The sequence below is a fragment of the Chlamydotis macqueenii genome, chromosome 22, assembly GCF_036417535.1.
Source record: "Chlamydotis macqueenii isolate bChlMac1 chromosome 22, bChlMac1.mat, whole genome shotgun sequence".
Classification (NCBI taxonomy): domain Eukaryota; kingdom Metazoa; phylum Chordata; class Aves; order Otidiformes; family Otididae; genus Chlamydotis; species Chlamydotis macqueenii.
The window spans coordinates 2,404,747-2,415,367 of NC_141577.1; positions in this window are offsets into that span (position 1 = coordinate 2,404,747).

Below are 10,621 nucleotides of genomic sequence, written 5' to 3' on the forward strand. Positions count from 1 at the left end.
ATCCTTCTGGATTTTTTCTTCTTGCAAGCGTGAAAGGCCTGGAGCTGGGGACTTTCCAGAGAAAGGACATTCCCACCCATCTTCAATGCTTGTCATGTTTACAGTGGAACGCCGAGTTCCCTGAAGTCCCAGCAGCTGCTCTGCTGTCTCTGTATTTTTTTCGTTCAATTGAGAGGCCGTGAAGCACTCCTGTAGATGTGAAATGGTACAGAAGGCTTCGAGGATAAAGGAGAATAAGGACAGACTCTAATGTTCACTTTCCCCTGCTCAGAGCTTTAAATTGGCAAAGCCTGGCCACTCCCTGCCTGGCTCCTCATGCTAACAATTGCTCTCTTATTGCAGAAAGATCCAAGGGAAACAAGTTAAAAGCAACCGGAGAAAAATACCTTTTACTGAAGCTCTGGTGGGCAGTATGGATCTGTTATCCTCTAAAGACATCCGCAGAAACTGATACAATTTGGACAGATACATTCTGTGCCTCTGATGCTTTCACTGAGCTTAGTGGCTGAGTTTGATGGTAAATCCATGTGACAATGCATATGTTAAAAACTATTAAGAAGTTAGTAAAGATTTACTGCCAGCCAGCACTCAAAATGAAGAAAGAGCATGGAAGTAATTGCACCATGTGGTCTTGTGAAGTGATGGTGGTACGTAGCAAAGCTGATGACTGTGGGCTGGGAAATAACAGTTGGACCTCTTGGGCTTCCTCTCCCTTTTGGCTGAAGTGCTGACAGGGCCACGGGGCTCCGTTCAAAACCTGTAAGGAAAATGGGAAAATTGCATTTGAGGCTATAGGTATTCAGCAGAACTTCTGACAGCAGCGGGGCCCATGGGATAAACCACTCCGTTGTCAATAAACTCTGACTCTTTCCTCATTATATGACAATGCAAATGTAATAATTTCTTCTCTGCTCCAGTTGTTACTCAATCCTCAATTAATTCAGAAACGGGCCAGTAGTGAATATACAATTGCAACTGCTAGCACGGTTTAATATGAAGTTTGGGTTATTGTCAGGTTGCTATTAATAACGCTTGTGATTAGGCACCGACTTTTCCCTGAGCTGTTTAAATGTCACTGTCGGAATCAGAGGTTTGAAAGGAATCTAATCTCTTTTCCCCAACCCTCAACCTCTGTATCACAGGAACTTCCAAATGTGCAGTTTTTCCTATTGTTCTCCAGCCCGTTGTAGAAGTGCTGCAGTGACTAATTCCTGCATAAATCATTGCCATGACAACACCTGTAATATACACTGTCAAACAGCACCAAGATGCCTTCAACTCATGCAAAAGGCTAAGGAGATACAAATGTGGGTGAAGCAAGTGCACAAACCTCTTTCTAGCAATGCAGGAGTGGGGAGTGGTGGGACTGGGGTTTACAAAAAGTCTCCTTCCCTGCCTGCCTGCCTTTTTCTGTCCTTGGGAGCTGATCAAACCAGCTATCGAGGATTAATCTGTTTAGTGGTGAGTACCCTGATCGGGTAGTGAAAGGTCTGACTCTTGGTGTCTTCCTCGATCTCCGGTCATTTATTGACGTCCTGTTGGAACAGATGCAGCTCAGTGGTCTCTGCCTCTGCTCTGTGCGTGGCACAGCAGGGTCTTGATCTCACGTGGGCTTGTTAGACCCTCTGTAACGTGGCCAACGGCACGGCGTGGTGACTTGACAGCAGCTGAGGACTGGGCTTTTTTCTTTTTGCTGAAGTGCATTACTGATAAAGCATTGCTTCTCATCTGCTGGGAAACAGGCAAAGTTTGGGCATTGTGTTTAATTAAGGACTTTAAAACAAGGACTAGTAAGGTGATCGATATTTATTAGGACAGGGTAATCTTGGTTTGACTTTTGAGCTTAGCGGATTTGATATACGTCATCAACAGCGGTGTAAATGTGCAGTGCTGAGATGTGCTTTTCACCAGGTAACATCTTTTATGATAACCCGAAGCCTAGCTCCAGTTTAATGGCAAAATATATCAACCCATTTTTCTCCTGTTCCACTAGCTCTTCTTTATTCATTCTAAAAAGAAGGTTTGTGAAGGAAAAATTGAGCAGAGAGGTTACTGATTGCTATCTACAGGCTTGTCACAAGGAAAATTTACTAACACAGGGTAACATAGGAGCAAGCTGCATTTAAAGAATTTCATCAGAAGTATTTCACAGGTAGGACTGGATGAAAAACAAGGTGTGACTTCTAGTGCCAATATAGAATCCATCTGGTTGGGTCCGTCTACTTTTTTCTTATACCTTATTCATCCTTATTGCGGGTAAAGTCTCCTGTGATATGTGAGGATCTCAGTTTCACCGCAGATGAAAGGCAGGACTTCTTTTTGGGCAGTTTCCTACTGACGTACAAAGGCAGAAGGAATGAGTACCACATATAGAGCGGTTGGTTCGTGCGGTGATGGCACGATAGGGTTTCTTTTGAAGTGTCCTCCTATGGAGTGACTTTATCCAGAGTCCTGGCTCTTGACCTGATTTTCTACTCCAGAGTATCTCCTGTGGTCACTGACATCGAAGTGTGTGAAAAGGTTGCTATTCTAGTGTCTGACTGCGTATAATGAACACTGCAGCGCAGTGGAGAATGGAGGTTCAGAACTGGACCTTCAGTTAATGTAAACCAGTGAAGCTCCAGAGATCACAGGTCATTTTGGATGATTCCTTTTCTAACCTATTCTTAAAAATCTCCTGTTGTGGAAAATGTAGGACCTCCCCATGTAAAGGTGAAATGGTAAATAAAATATGGGCATGTTTAAAGAGAAGAGTTCATAGTATATTGCTCAAGAGATAAGCAGGTAGACTTTACCTGAATGATCCTCAACCCCTGGGCTGTCCCTCGGTGATTTGTTTCTGTGCTTCAGTATCCCGAGAGTTACACAGTCTTGCCTCCAGTCTAATGGTAAATCTCCCAGCTGGAGACCGGTATCGTACAGAGGTTCACCCTGTGGCAGCATTCAGCAGAGGCGCTGAAATCGAAATGGAACTTTCTCTTTATGTTCAACATCTGTATTCTGGATTTTTGGTTTGATAATCCACTAAGAAGGACTGAGGGAAAAGAATATGTTTGTGTGATGCGTTGGCTTAGCCACAGTCAGTAATCCTCGGGGAAGGAGAACAAGTGCAAACCTCCACGCTCAGCTGCAGACAGAGCTCCCGATGCCTAACAAGCAATGACTAAAAATGTTTCCTGCCTCCCCTCTTTAGCTCCAGGAGAATTAATCCCAAATGGAAAGCTTTGTTTTGCCTAGCAAGAGCCGGCAGGCTGAACTCTCGCCTGGAACATGTGTTTGTGCAGTGTCACCCGCAGACCTGGGCAATTTGGGTAACAAAGAGTTTTCTCACCCAGAGATGCTGTTTCTGAGTGGGAGGAGGCAAAGCTGTTTGTGAATTTGGGTCAGGTTCAGCAAACAGCTTCTGCCAAAAGAAAAAGAAAAAATAAATCTCTCCCTATATTGCTTTTCCAGGTAATCAAAATATTTTATACTTCCCAAGCAAAATAAAAACACAGTTCAGAATTAACATTTCCTTTTCACTTGGGAGTACCCCACACTGAAAATACAGATGAACAGCGACTTTTGCCCATGCAGAATGTCTTGTTTACCAAAGCCGATTGTTTTTCACAGGAAAACACCTGCAAGGTTCAGGTCCAGATGGACACTGGCGTTCCTCCCTCCTCAGAGTGATCTGACTGGTGCAAGGGTATCTGCTATGCACCATTTGCTTGTTAATAGAAAAAAAGCCAGCAGATGGTGCTCAAGAATGTACACCCTGGCTTTTGGAGGTATGGCCGGTGCACCCAGCCCACCAGTGTCTGGGGGCGCAGACAGCCCCCGGCCCGGCTGGAGCAATGGGCCTCCCATGGCTGAGCCGTGACTGGGGTGAGGGTGTGTGGAGGGGCGAACAGGAGGTGCATTGGGCACACCCAGGCCTGTTGCTGCCTGCGTAGCCCGTGTTGGTGCTTGCACCGCTCGGGCTGAGGGCGCAATGCTGCTGCTCCGCCTTTCCCTGCCGCCTGCCTCGCTCCCCAGCTCCAGTGTTGGCTCTGCAGCGTTGGCAGCCGCTGGCGACTGCGTGCGTGATAGGTCTGGGCTGTGAGTGGAGACCTGCGAGGGCAGACTGAGGGGGTACCAGCCTGGCTTTAAAGCTGCTTTTTAGATTTTTCAGTAAAGGCTTCAAATATTTTTTTCTTTTCTGAGTTGTAAACAACTGAGAAGTGATGGAGGACAGTGTCTGTAGCCCCTGTTTTCATCCGCTGTGGCCGAGAAGGTTGGTTCTGTTTGTTGCAGAAGTAGAAGTGCCCATAAACTCCTCGCTCCCAAATCCCCAGGGACTAAAGGCAAAAACTCTTAACTGCTCTGCAGGTCAGTGGGGATTTGTGCTGAAGCTGCTGGGGCTGGCCATGCCCTCGCTGCTGTGGTTTCGGCAGTCGCTCCAGATTTACAACAGCGGATCAGACGCTCCTCTTCTCCCCTGTGTCACCGCTTGGTAAAGGCAGCCGAGCACCTGGTGACATTTGCTATCCTGACAGCTCATTTCTTTAAGAGCTGCGTTGCCAGACTGAGAAGTTGTGGTGGTTTGTTGTGGGGGTTTTTTTTGTTTTGTTTTGCTTTTTTTTTTTTCATTTTTCTCTTATTTCCAGCACAAGAAGGGAGATGTAAGCCTGCTCCATCCGCTCCCATAATGTGTGAATTAAGCACAGAGGGAAAGGAAAGACGTACAAACATCTGTCCTGTTCCTCTGCCTTTGCTGTGGAGGTGCTCAGGCTGTGCGATGGTGTATTGGTGCTGTGCGACGGTGTATTGGTGCTGTGCGACGGTGTATTGGTGCTGTGCGTGTGGGACACATGGGGCTGAAACGACTGTGGCTGCAAATAAAGCCTCTGATGTCATATTTAAGGATGAAGCAACTACTCACTCTCTTTTTTTCCCATGCTTACTTTCCAGACTGTCAGCATTGACAGTTTCTGAAGGCTGTGTTTGAGATGGTGAAGGAAAAAAAAAACAACAACCCTGTTCATGTGGCAGACTGCCCCGGCGCCCTTGGGTAGCGATGGGTAGTGGCAGTGTGGTGTGATAACATCCAACTAGGCGATAAATTCACACTGCTGCCAGAGAGGTACAGGGCAAAAGATGATGTGTGTCTGTTTTTGCACCTCTGAGCCATATACATATGTGCATACGTACATCTCTATATATAAAACGTATATAAGGGCGGTGGGTGTGAATAGCAAGCTGTGCTCAGTGGGTGTACCAGGGCTGTGAGGCTTTGCACGTGCTTCTGAATGTTTGCACACAAAGGAAACGGTGATGGGAGGAATCCGTGTGAGCACATACCCGACAGGCAATGCTCCAGAAGAAAAGGGAAGAGTCTCATCCTTTCTGAGACAAGTTGTGGCACAAAAAGTCTTGAGGGAGGACTCTCGGAAGCTATTTCTGGCATTTCGTGCTTTGATTTGCTGCCTTTGTGGAGATCAAATCATTTAACTGTGACAGTCTACCAGGCAGCCACAGTTTTGTTTAGTCCTGCCGTTTTGGGTTCCTGTCTTTCTAAACCATATCTTCTGAGGGAAATGACAAACTGGTCCAGAGCAAGGTACAGTGTATTGGCGAGTTCATCTCCCAGGAAGGTCTGCACTTTCCGTAGGCAGTGCTCAGAGATGGACACAGTGTGTGTGGATTTAGGAAGGCTGTTAAAATCCATCCGCTTGGTTCCATGCAGTCAATGCCTTTAGCAATGAGCCAAAGAGGCACAGATTTGGAAATACCTGCTCCTACCAATTTCATCTCCTCTGGGCAGTGTGATTGCCCACAGCACGCTTCCCATGAGTGCACTGAAATACATTTGAAGTTGCCTTCCGACGCTCTGGTAGCTTATCTTGTAGCTATTGCAGGCTGAGTACGTGCTGCAGACTGGAAGCTGCCTGTACCTCTTTGCTCACCGAAGTGCTTTCTCCCTTTCCTGTTTATTTGTGGAATTTGTGTTTCCCTCCATCCCTCCCCAGACCAAGCGCCTGATGTGGTCTCCTTCCTCTTACTAGAGCACAGTCCTTTTGCAGTGATAGAGCCTCTGCGGGATACGAAACTACCAAATAACCTTACTTTTTAAGGGGGGATGAGGTGGGAAAGGAGAGAAGAAACTTCTCATTCATAAAGGGGCATATGGTGCTTTTTTTCAGGATTTTTTCTTAACAAAACCCATAAAATTTTTGTCCTTGTGTGTCAATTGTAGGGAAAAACACTTTTTTTTTTTTTCACTGAAACAGATGAGCGCAACACTATCAGTCAGTGGAGAGGCAACTTCTATGTCTTGGCTCAGGAAAGAGCAAGGCTGAGCTCAGCCAGGATGTGTCACCTTCTGCCGGGCGAGCTCTGCTTCCAGAGGAAAGGCCGTTGACAAGCACATGAGGAGTAACTAGCTGTGATGGGTCCCTGGATGCTCTCTGCTTCCCATGTTGTGCACCCTCCTCTCCCCCTTCCCAAACGGTGGCTTGTTTTGACCATTTCACCCAGTTTTGGAACCGACCACACTGTTAAATCCCGCTGGCTCAGATAGAGCAGAGCAGTGACCAACGGAGATGATGGCCTCAGCCGTGTAACTAGCGGCATTCCCGTCTCTGCTGGTACATTCTGCTGCAGCGAAGCCTCTTGTCGTTACTTTTATAGGCAACTTTCAGTGGCCTAATTTGCTATTCATATACATCTGTTCCACTGGAGTCTGTCGTTAATCTCCTGGTAGGTTTAAGTTTTCCCTCTTACATTTGTTGCATGGCCGGTCATCAAAGAGACGACTAAATGAGTACCGATACAAAACAAATAGTAGGTTCTGGGGTTACCTGATAATTGCTTTCTTGCTAAAATATATATCATGCATCTTTCAGCTACGGGAAATGATGGATCAAGCGTGTGGGAAGTCCCTCCAGCCCCATCAGAGTGCAGAGCATGGAGATAAGCGCACTTATGGTCCTATGCTGTCCTCCTGCATCTCACAAAGGGTGCGATGGGCTGAGCTTCTGGAGAACAGACCAGCTTGGCTTTGCCCTGTGTTACCCCGGCTTTTCCAGTTATTGTTCCAACCTGGAGTGCTATACTCATCTCCTAGAAATGTGGTGGCTATTAGCCAGGGCTGCAAGCAAAGCTGTAAATGTTCTGCTGGGACTGCAGCATATGGGTAGAAAGGGGCATTTTTAAGACTCTTTCTGAAGTAGGATGGAAATTAAAAAGATATTTTTGTCACAGGGCCAGACCCTGAGTAAGCGTAGTTTAGCTGGATGACTTCAGAGGAACAGTGCCAGTTCATACAGCTGAAGACCCGTCTATGATATTAAGAAAAAACAAACCTCATTTATTCTGTTGGCCTCACAATCCAACTATTAAAAATATGAAAGCATAACAGACTGGTCCTGCAATTGTGAAGCCAGCATATATCAAGACAGTTAAAATGAGCAGAAGGGATTCTTTTTTTCTTTTTTTTTTTTTTTTTGGCCTTGAGGAGTTCTGTTCCCATGTTTTCTTCATAAGCAGAAGGGTGAGAGAGCCTTTCTACTACAGGAGCTCAAAAGTAGGTAGAGAGGAAAGGCTTTCTGAAAAAAGCACCACATGGTGAGATGGAGGGCTGTTTTCGTCGGGAACAAGGCAGAAGCAGAACTTCGCTGGCAGCTTCTTCCACTTCCCACCCAGTCTGTCATGTCCTGATCACAAACTTGCGCTCCTGTGGATTTGTTAGCGTAGAATGGCTCACCCCCGGCAGCGGGGTGTTTGCGGGGTCGCTCAGGTGTGTTTTGACTCGCAATGTTAAGAGAAGTTCTGGCCACAGGATGCCTTACTGGCAGTGACGGTTTGCTTGCTGTTGTGCCTGGGCATGCTGGGATGCTTGTAGCGTGGTTCAGAAGCGCACGTCTTCCAGGGCGCTTCATGAGGATGCAGCGTGATGGCATGGCTGGGTCGTATAGAAACAGTGTCTGGTTTAACGTGACTGGTGCAATTGTGTTTTCACAGGCTGCTGCTTTCTCAGAGTGTTCTGTTCCTGCAGGACCTTCCATCTGGCTGATCATTGCCTCTGCGCTCCAACCCTTGGGCAGTTGTGGGATGGAAGCAATAGTTCTCCTCCCTTTCACAAGGATCTTTGTCTTGGAATTAATTGTTGTTTGTCAAGTGCTTTAATAATGCCAGATGAAACCTGCTAGAACATTCTTCTCTATTTTTTTCCACCCACTTCAACATGATAAGAGCAAGTCAAATGCTTGTCAGACTCCAGGTGAGAATACAGGGCTCAGCTGGACGGGCGTTAACCAAACACCGACAGAAAAGCCATACACAGGCAGACAAAATTTGCCTTTACCCCCTGTCTGCTCAGTAACAGTTAATTTACAGCTCACTCCTAAATGGTGAATTTTAATACCATTTTCTTTCAGAAGTGTTACATATAAATTTGCTGTACCCAGTGTAAAAGTGTCTGCAGGCACAGAAATCATTATTACTGGGCTGACTGCTAAAGACTGATACATTTAGAGAGAAAATATATATTCTCTCCAAAGTGGAAACTTGGATTGTAAATTAAATTTGTCAATAAATATGGAAATGGTTTCCATTTTCCTCTTCTGCCCAGCGCTGCTGAGATTGGTTGTTCCGGTACCACATCGCTAGTGTGACAAGAGAATTTACCAGCTCCTGCCCCGTCTGCGGCTGACAGGCTCCTGTGTCGAGAGATCTGCTGTCACGGGTTTAGGTCAATGAGTTCATGGTACGTTCATCAGTGATAGCAAGAATACAAATTCTTTAGGAACGAAGTCTAGAAGAAGGTAATTGGGTTTAAGGAACTGAAAAAGACATTATGGACAGCTTGCCTTCCTAGGAATGTGTGAATGATGGAGTAGGCACACACAAGCATCGGGCTTTGGTCCATGCAAGTTCTCGTAGGAAAAATGAGCCTCAGGTGAAATTTCACATTCTGGTGCCTGGTGAGAAAGTTCCCATTTTATCCCTGATGGTCTTTGAGCTGCACTCTTGTGCTTCTGTTCCTGAGGTACGCTGCGTGCAAATAGCGTTACCCTACCTTTGGTTGCAAAGGTGCAATTTGAGGTGGATGTCATGAAGGAATTGTCATGTTTTTTGGATTTTCCTCTCTGCATATGGATGTGTGAAGTGTTAATCCACCTCCTGCAGAAACTGTTCCTTGCTTAACCAGTCTGTCCACACTCTATCTGCTGGTATTGGAAGTTAGATTTAAGAGAAAGCATCTTCTAGAGAAAGACAGGAGGCAGGTGCACTCTGAAGACGTGAAACTGAGTGATGAGCTATGCCTTAGACCCTCAGGTCCTCCCAGGGTGACCAAACCAACTCAAAACTATCAAAAATGTAATGAAAGCCAATCAGTTTGATAAATGGAAAAAACCACTCCAGCATCAGAATAAAAATATAATTTCATTTTATCACCCTCTGGTCATTTCCTGGAGAGCAGAGCTCTGACCTTGGGATACCATTTGCCCTGCCTGGGAACCCAGTGCAATCCCATCAATCCTGACAGAGGGTTTTTTTTTGTTTTAGTGGAGTTTGGGGAAATTTTGTTTCTTTGTTCATTAAAACACTCCTTTGTCTGTCTGGCATAGTTGTCCTCCCGTTTAACACACATCTGCCTGTAGATCCGTTTCACGTGACTGCATGGTGTTTGCACAGTTGTTCTGTAGATGAAAGGGCTTCAGGAGGCTGTGCTCTTCTCTTCCCTCGCCCGGTCATCTCGCGTCTCCTTTTGGGAGCTCTGGCTCGTGCTGCCTTACCCACAGATCAGTGAGGCAGGAGCGGTGCGGGATGAAGGGGTGGTGGCGGTGGTGGCTCTGTGACATGGATGCTGTGTTGAGAAGGTGCAGAGGATGGTGAGGGCTGCTTTGCGGTGAGCTGCCATCTGTCAGGAGCGGGCTGGCAGTTCACATGGTGACAGACGCTCACACTTGTTTTGCTGTTGCCGCGCTCCTTTGCAGCGTTTCTGGGAGCTCGAGGAGCAGCGCTGACACACTTCAGCACCGTCACTGCCTTTGGTTTTGCGGCTCTGGGCTCCTGCTGTCTCCCTCTCCAGCCATCTCGCGGCCCCGAGCTGTTCAGCACTCCTGCAGTCTCCATCAAACCGCTTTTTCTGACCCCAGTTACTGGCTTTTGAATCCTCCCCCGACCCCAAAAGCCTTCTGTGCCTCCTGCCAGCAGCCTGGAGCTCTGCCTCACAGATCCAGCCCTGATCTCTTTCCCATGTGTCTACAATTCGTTATCTGTCTTTTGTGGGCCAACGAACATCATTTTATTTAGGGCCAGACCCAAACCCGTTTCAAGACTCTGGAAGTCGCCCCCTGACATCAGTGAGGCTGTCCGATCTTGTGTGACTTCACCGGTTGGTGAGGAATCTCCAGCCCTTGCAGTGAATGCTCTGAGCCAAGAAAGAGAGCAGGTTCCTTGGGAAAAAAAAAAAAAAAAAGAGGTTTTTTTTTTTACCTGCCATGCTGCTGCTACCAGCCAGGATCCCGGGGTGTAAGCTGGCCTCCCTCTACCTGCTTGAGAAGTTTTGGGTTTTTTCCCCTTCCCTCTGTGCTTTGTAAAGCTGGGTGCCAAAGTCCAGGCTTTGGCTGAGAGTTAAACACCGAGAGTTAAA